Genomic DNA, 10013 nt, shown 5'->3' on the forward strand with positions numbered 1-10013 from the left:
TGCTCCCAGGTCCACTCTGACTTGGAATGGAAGTACCTGTTAGGGTCCCAACAATGAGTTAAATAGAAACCGACTTGAAAATAACAAATATATTCTATTAAAAGATTTTCTTCAAAATCTTTGGATTCGGCATTAAGTAACCTGAAAAAGGTTGATATGCCGTAAAACAAAAACAACCAACCAACCAATGCCACTGCTAATCAAACTGAAAGCGACTATTACAACTCTATTAAACAAAATGCGATATACTTTGGTTCTACTTCATCTTGGCCTTCGGGATAAGATCAAGGTGTAGTATCTGTTCTTCAGATGCTGCACTTCTATTTCTTGTTCTCTTTCGGTGGAGGAGAAATCCTTCACGATTGAGACAATTTTTATTTTTGTACCTTTTCTCCACGTTAAAAAACGACCCTGGTGTCTAACTCTGTCCCGTGGGGAGGCATAGTAAATAGGTACTTTGGTTCTACTTCTGGACTTGACTTATAAGACACAGAATCTTCACACATAAACACGCTTTAAAAAAAAAAAGATACTTAAAAAACCAGACAACTTTAGCAAAACATATTTGGCATCTGAAAGATATGAATATCCCTTTAATTCAAAATGGAAAAAACTAGCCCCTTGTAAAGCATATTAGCCTGCTGACAAATTCTGCGTCCTTTGTAGATTTGAAGCCCTGGCTATATTAAAATTCAATGACAATATTTCCACAGTTCTAGACCGAAAGGACGAGATTTTTTCCGGTTGTATTCATAAACGTTGGTTGAAATTTGACAGATTTAAACCTCCATAAAATAATAAAATTAATCTGATTTATAATCGGATTTTACCCATTTATAATTAATAATTTAATGATTATTAATGTTATTATTTCACTTATTTTATTAGTATCATTTCTACTGCTATTATTATCATTATTATAGTATTATTCGTTTATTATAGTATCACTAAGATAAAGATCATTACTATTATTGACGTAATTTATTTTTAGTATGTTAAGCATTACAATAAATAAATAATTAATCCCTAAAATAATAAGAAGTTATCTCCCTTTGATCTATAAAAGTTTCTTTTATTTCTGTTTCATTTCTCTAATATTAGCACTTGTCTCCCTTTTTAATTTAATATAATTTAAAATTGTAAATTTAACGTTCCAACGATAAAGACTAATTAAGCGTACATTCAAACAACTATGAAATATAAACTCCAAGTAATTATTACTAAGCGTACATTCAAACAACTATGAAATATAAACTCCAAGTAATTATTACTAAGCGTATATTCAAACAACTATGAAATATAAACTCCAAGTAATTATTACTAAGCGTACATTCAAACAACTATGAAATATAAACTCCAAGTAATTATTACTAAGCGTACATTCAAACAACTATGAAATATAAACTCCAAGTAATTATTACTAAGCGTACATTCAAACAACTATGAAATATAAACTCCAAGTAATTATTACTATGCGTATATTCAAACAACTATGAAATATAAACTCCAAGTAATTATTACTAAGCGTACATTCAAACAACTATGAAATATAAACTCCAAGTAATTATTACTAAGCGTACATTCAAACAACTATGAAATATAAACTCCAAGTAATTATTACTAAGCGTACATTCAAACAACTATGAAATATAAACTCCAAGTAATTATTACTAAGCGTACATTCAAACAACTATGAAATATAAACTCCAAGTAATTATTACTAAGCGTACATTCAAACAACTATGAAATATAAACTCCAAGTAATTATTACTAAGCGTACATTCAAACAACTATGAAATATAAACTCCAAGTAATTATTACTAAGCGTACATTCAAACAACTATGAAATATAAACTCCAAGTAATTATTACTAAGCGTACATTCAAACAACTATGAAATATAAACTCCAAGTAATTATTACTAAGCGTACATTCAAACAACTATGAAATATAAACTCCAAGTAATTATTATTAAGCGTACATTCAAACAACTATGAAATATAAACTCCAAGTAATTATTACTAAGCGTACATTCAAACAACTATGAAATATAAACTCCAAGTAATTATTACTAAGCGTACATTCAAACAACTATGAAATATAAACTCCAAGTAATTATTACTAAGCGTACATTCAAACAACTATGAAATATAAACTCCAAGTAATTATTTCAACCATTCGGAGACAAGATATAACAGCATGCCAAAAGATAGGCTGACCGAACTTAAAACAAATTTTACAATGGCGCTAAAGAATGTACATATATCTTTTTTATTAAAAAAATTATCTTTTTTTTTTTATTTATCAACATAAATTGATAACTTAGTTTTCTTTTTTTGTTGTTGTTTTTAAATATTTCCAGTTTTTATTTTGGTATCTAACTTCTTTCCCCCCCCCCCAATTTTTGCTGATAAGGAGACTAAATTTTAAGGAAAACACTTTTGTAGAATTATTGTCAATACTTATTGTCAATTTCAATAAAATGGACACCGTTTCCGAAACGATCGTACAATCGAGTTGATTTTGTTTGTTTGTTTGTTTTTTCCTTCTGAAACTGATTTCTAATTCACAATTATGAATCGTTTTACTCAGTATTAATATAGCTCTAGGATATCTATACCTATTGAGCTTATTACAGTACAGTGGGCACTGTTTTCTTTTAAAAGTAATAATACATTTACTAATACATTAAAATTGTCTCTGCTCTTTAGACTCCAGGTCTAATTTCCTCTAATATATATATATATATATATATATATATATATATATATATATATATATATATATATATATATATATATAAATCACATTACTTAATATATATATATACATATATATATATACATGGGCAAGCAACAAAGAACGTGGTATAACAATAAAAGAGGTGAATGCTTTATTAGGCGATGTGTTTACGTATACATGTTTTCGTTAGAATTTTTCTGATAAAGTTTTTTGGGGTAATTGGTTGCACTCCGATGTAGATTTTCAAGATGGAAGCCAAGACTTTCTTGCCTGGACTACATTAATAAGCTTCAGTCCGCAAATGAATTCAAACCGATATCAAGAGAGTTTGAAATCTGGAAAATGATTAATGGCTATGTTCGAACTGCCATCTGAGGTCTTGCTCAGCATAGTGATTATGTGATAACCACGTGATCTCCTGCTTGGCAACATCACTGACCCAACGCTGATTCCTGAGATCTAACGTTAATGTCTTAGTTTTTTTCTGTCCAGGCCAAGTTCGTCTGTCGATTGATCAATTCATTTCCTTATTCTGATCTCCTAAAATTCTTTCGATCTGGCCCAAGCTAAAATCTGCGTTCCACTGTGTTTAACTGGAAATTGTGGTCAACTGTCACAAGCCTAAGACTGTCCCAAACTGTCGTAACCGTCTTACATTGTCGCAAAACTTATTATCACCCCTAAAAATGACCATCAAGTAACTTTAACTATATTGACCTTTTGCTTAATTATGGGCACATCTTGACCTACAATCCCAACTCAGCTTCCTATTCACTGTTTATCCACCAACCCCATTTCCCATACCTTGTGTTCTCGATAAACCTATGTTCCACAGCAGATATCCTAACTGTAATCTCTGAACGTATATACCATTCACTGGACAAAGCAGAGGAAAGTAGAGTGGTAGCTTTAGATATATCTAAGGCTTTTGACAGGGTATGGCATGAAGGTCTTCTCAGGAAAATCAGATCATGCCGTATCACTGGATAAATGCTAAACGTAATTAAATTCTTCTTAGATAAGAGAAAAATCCAGGTTGTCCTCGACGGTCGTACATCTAAACAATATTATATAAATGCGGAATGTCTCAGGGGTCTATCCTTGGACCTTTATTATTCCTAATATTCATAAATGACCTCCCCGTCAAAATTGCCTCTGAGATGGGTATATATGCTGATGACACCACGCTCTATAACAGGCATGAGGGGGAAACAAATGAACACATATCTAAGGAAATGGCAGAAACACTAGAGGATGACCTCGAATCTGTAGTGGAATGGGGGCAAAAATGGATGGTCACATTCAATGCTGCCAAGACTAAACTTGTTTCCTTCAATAATTACAAGAAACCTTCTCTACCACCAATAACAATGGCCAAAGATTCATTATCTAAAAGTACTTCGTTCAAACTCCTTGACCTAACGTTCACAGGAAACATGAGTTGGAACGATTACATTGAAAGCATTGCCAGGACCGCTGCGAAGAAGGTAGTCTCTCTCTCTCTCTCTCTCTCTCTCTCTCTCTCTCTCTCTCTCTCTCTCTCTCTCTCTCTCTCTCTCTCTCTCTACCGTGCTAGAAAGCTACTAACTTCCGAAAGTATCCTGTACCTCTATAATGCCACCATTCGCCTATGTATGGAGTATTTCGTCATATTTTGGCTGGTGCATCTGCTACTAGTCTCTCGCTCCTAGACAAGGTGCAAAAGAGTCTCCAACCTGATAGGTCCTAAACTGTCATCTAAGCTTCAACCTGTGTCCCACCGACGAAATGTTGAATCCCTCTGCCTGTTCTACAAGTATTTTAATGGTGAATGCTCTGACGAACTGCAAGCACTTGTGCCCCTACGACGTAAATACCCTCGATAAACCCGATAGCAGCTAAATCCCACCCCTTCTCAGTGGAAATCCCTAGATGTAGGAGAGCTTTCTACTCCGGTAGTTTCTTTCCCAGAACCGTTAAACTTTGGAATTCCATTCCGGTTCCCTGCTTCCTCAAGTGTAACGTGAACCGACATCTTGCTGCCCCACTCCCTACATAGTATCCCAGTAGCTTATGTCCCTGATAGTATCCCCCTACATCAAAATGGCAATATGCCTTGTTTGAGGTGAAAACATAATTATATATATATATATATATATATATATATATATATATATATATATATATATATATATATATACATGCACATAAAGTTATCAACAGTACGTAGGGCCCGAGCAAAGCCAGGCTGAACTGCTAGTATAATAATAAATACGAAATATACATCAATTAAAATATCATAATTAAGCGTATTTTACGACCGGGCAATGCCGGGCGGCTTACTAGTGTAACAATATTTGCTGTAAAGTCTGAAAAGTTAAGTTTTGTAAATTGAACGAAGTAAAGAGCTTTATTAACGAACCTGTAAACATTGCGCTGTAAGCTTTTTACTTTGAGATGTCGATAGTATCAGAGTAATTAGAAAGATGGTATGGAGTAAGTTGGCTACAAGCGTTTGACATATTTAGAAATGATTTTGTTGTGTGTAAGTGAAGGCACGAGAGAGAGATGATGTGAGAGACATGGAAGAAGAGAGGGAGACTTTTGAGGAACTATAAAATTTACCATATTTTAACTTGTCAAGTCTCTTTGAATTCTACACTCTTGAAATATAATCACTCAGCATTAATTAAATTAAAGAATTTGGTTTTAGAACGACCAATTTATTACGTGTATTCAAACAAAGTGTATCGATTGTTTGCATCTTATAAATCAGCATAACTTGAGTAGCACCCCACGTCAGACTGCTACAAACCGGCTACAAAACGACATGTATGCTATTGTGTAATACTTTGATATATTGTCTGGGCTGATTATTTCGTTACACACCCACCAATCAATTAACTCACATTTCGTCATTTTCATAATTCTTTGATATATTACTAATTTCGACAATCATTTTTCATAAGTTTAATCAACATTATCGCCCCCCTTACTAAAATTATAACTTTCATATATTGTCTGGGCCTATTATTTAATTACAACGACACCAATCAATTAACTCACATTTCATCATTTTTCATAATTCTTGGATATGTTACTAACTTCAACAATTATTTTTTTATAATTAACACTCATATTATCGCTCCACCCTATACTAAAATAATAACTTTGATATATTATCTGGACTTATTATTTCATTACAAACACACCAATCAATTAACTCACATTTCATAATTTTTCATAATTCTTTGATATGTTACTAATTTCGACAATTTTCATAATTCTGACCCTCATTATCACCCCCTACTAATATAAAACTTTGATATATTGACTGGGCTAATTATTTTATTGCAAACATACCAATCAATTTACTCGCATTTAATCATATTTCATAATTCTTAAATATGTTACTTATTTCGACAATACTTTTTATAATTTTAACCCACACCTAGGCTGATTATTTCATTACAAACACATCAATCAATTCCAGATATTCTCATAGTATATTTGTTCCACTTATTTTATCAAATCCCGAGTGACCCCCGCATATTCTGTTAGTATATATCCTCCACCTTTTTCATTCGATCCCAGGCGACGCTAGGTGATCTGCTACTCTATGTTTTCCACCTATCTTATTCAATCCTGAGCGATGTTGGGTATTCTATATATTTGCACTAACCTCATCCAGTCCCTGGACTGACTTCATGTCTGCCACCCCACTGTTAAAAATACACAACAAATAAAGTAATGTTTAAATTGTAAACTGTTTCAGCCGTTTCCGGTACTGACTTTATATCCCCAACCCACTGTTAAAGATATACATGAAATAATATAATGCGTAAATCGTAAAGTCTTTCAGCCATTTCCGGGACTGACTTCATATGCCCCACTCCACTGCTAGAAATATAAATAAAATAAACTAATGTTTAAACCGTAAACTCATTCAGCCATTTCCGGGACAGATTTCTAATCCCCCACTCCACTATTAAAAATATACAATAAATGGAGTACTGTCTAAAACGTAAATGGTTGCAGCCATTTTCGGGACTGACTTCATATCCCCCAACCCCTGTTAAAAATATATATGAAATAAAGTAATGTTTAAATTATAAACTGTTTCAGCAGCTTTTCGAAATCAATAAATAAAAAAAACATTAACACGGTTAGGGATTAGGCAACCATTACTTCAACATATATTTTGGAGTGTAGTATCAGTCTCCGCATTCCAGTGACTTTAATTCACCCCCTTTTTGGTATCGGTTAATTGAAGAGAAATCCTTCATTACCGATACAATTGTAATTTTTGTTACTTTGTTGGGAGCTGGTTTTCCCCCCAAACTTAAAACCGGCTTCATGTCTTACTCTGCCCTCGTGGAGAGATAAGAAAACAAAAAAAAATAATCATAAGGAGATTTTCCAGGGCATCTTATAATTAATCAGAAGGGACATTTCCAGGGCATTTTATAATTAATCAGAAGAGATATCTCTGGGTCATTTGTAATTAAATAAGAAATTACTTTTCTCAGTTACTTTTGTAATATTAAAACTTTGTTACATTAAATATAGTACCTATTTATAATGCTTCCCCACGAAACAGATTTAGACACCATGGTCGTATTTTAATGTGAAGAAATGGAACAAAAATTGTCTTAGACGTGAAGGATTTCTCCTCTACTGAAAGAGAACAAGAAATTGGAATGTAGCATCTGAAGACATATACTACACTTTGATCTTGGCCAAAAGGCCAAGGAGAACAAATCATTTTTATTTGCTTTGCGACACCAATTTTTAAGGTTTAATTGGAATTACCACTATCCTTTTTTAGGGATGCACAGCATGATAATGACCGAAGCGAATTACGATATTAATATAAAGAAAATAATAATAGTGATACTGAGAAAACTATAGTACACGTAAAAATGATAATGCTGATAGTAATACTCATAATGGTATTAACAGAACCATAGCGATAAACGAATGAGGATACAAAAACAGTTGTAAAATTCTCATTCCTTTTTACACTGGCATTTCAAATTTAATTTTCAATTTATGTGCTAATAAGCAAAATTTATAATTACCCATATCTATTTTTCTATTAACATTTCTTTCGATGAGATGAGCCATTCATTGAAAATCCATGGATTAAGATAAAAACTGTAATAATTATTTGTATTCCTTTGTCAATCAATAAATTTTGTTGCAATTGTACATAAATAATTTAATTCAGAATTTACGTGTATATATATATATATATATATATATATATATATATATATATATATATATATAATTTCCACGCCAAAACAACGTCGCACCCCACAAGAGCCATGACAGTCAGCGAACCTTAAGACCAAGACTCTAATTTCGCCCTCATTTTAGCTCACCAGTTAGAGACATCCGAACTCAGGATACGAAAGCCTCTTGCATGCGAGACAAACACTCTGTAAATGCTCCGCACGCAATAAATTCTAACACAGATTAAGCAAATCGCGCCGAAATCCGACTGTAAAATGAACCTACTTCGTCATTCAACCAGCTAATAACCCATCACAAGTAGAAAGTTCAACTCGTAAGGACGAAGCCATCCAGCAATTATAACCTAGCGAGCAATTGGGGATAGAATTTTCAGAATGTGAGAAATAATAATAATAGTAACCACTGTAAAAGAGTAATAAAAAATGCAAGAGAGCTATATGGTCAGTCCCTTAAATCCAAAGTAGCTGAGCAGCGGCTTGGTTCCCACCACTTTGGCAAATAGCAAACAGGATCCTGAACAGAAGCGTGCGTTCTATCCTAACCATCATCAATGGACCTGAAGTCACCTCGTGAGCATTACACAAAGCCAAACTATTTGCCAAGAACTTTGCAGCTAATTCTACCCTATGCAACCAAGACCATCAACCCCCCGTATTTCCTCCTATAACAGACAACACGCTATGAAACATACAAATATCTGTGCGCAATGTCGCCAAACTAATCAAGAGCCTTGATTCCAGTAAAGCAACTGGCCCTGACGGCATTCTAATTATAGTGTTGAAAAAGCTTCAACCAGAACTTGGCCCCATACTTACAAAACTGTTTAAGTGTTGTCTTAAGGAGAAGTGCTTCCCAACACCCTGGAAAACCTCATAAGTATGCCCTGTATTTAAGAATTCAGATGACACGTAATCTCCCTCTCAGTACAGACCTATAAGTCTCCTCTGTGTCATGAGTAAGTTGCTGGAATCCATATTACATAAAGAATAGTCAACCACCTCAGCAGAAAAAAAAAAACGTCTTAGTTACATGCAATATGGTTTCCGTTCTGCTAGATCTACAGCAGATGTGCTAACGGTTATATCTCATAGGATTAGTGAATCTCTTCACAAAGGCTTCCTTTCTAGAGCAATTGCTCTTGACATATCAAAGGCCTTCGATAAGGTATGGCATCAGGGCCTACTTTACAAGATTTCCAGCTACGGTATAACTGGAAATGTTTTCTCAATTATTAAATCATTTCTCTCTGATAGGCTCATAAGAGTAGTGGTTGATGGGCAGAAATCAGAAACCCACAATATTAATGCTGGTGTCCTTCAAGTGTCCATCCTGGGCCCAACTCTCTTCCTGATCTACATCAATGATCTCCCAAAACACATACTTAAATCATTCGTTGATATCTATGCTGATCACATGGCCATCTATGGCAACACATCAAAGGCTGTACATGACAACGTGCTTTCTCTCAATCTCTCTCTCTCTCTCTCTCTCTCTCTCTCTCTCTCTCTCTCTCTGATCTTGAGCGCGTGGTACAATGGGGGAAGACGTGGCTGGTTACTTTTAATGCATCTAAAACCAAGCTTCTATCTTTACATCATCAACTCTTTGATCCCCGTTTGGCATCAATTGAAAGGGATGGCTCTCATCTTGGGGAGGCTCCATGTTTTTACAAGCTTCTGGGATTGACTTTTACTCCTGATCTGAAATGGAACACATACATCAAATTTGTTACCCAAGTCGCTGGAAAAATGGTGGGATCCTTTTACCGCTCCAGTAGATATCTCACTGCTGATGCAATTCTGTGTCTATATAAAAGCCAAGTACGTCCAAGGTTGGGTACTGCTGCCATATCTGGGTAGGAGCTGCTGAAAACAGTCTATCCTGCCTTGACCGAGTCTATCCTGCCTTGACAGAGTACAAAATAGACTTCGCAGCCTACTGGAGGATGCCCTTTTCTCTTCCATGCAACCTCTCTCCCACAGAAGGGACGTTGAGAGCCTGTAGTTGTGTTATTGTTATTTCCATGAGAAGTGC

Source organism: Euprymna scolopes, chromosome 31, assembly GCF_053919585.1.
Source record: "Euprymna scolopes isolate OS-2025 chromosome 31, ASM5391958v1, whole genome shotgun sequence".
Taxonomy (NCBI): domain Eukaryota; kingdom Metazoa; phylum Mollusca; class Cephalopoda; order Sepiida; family Sepiolidae; genus Euprymna; species Euprymna scolopes.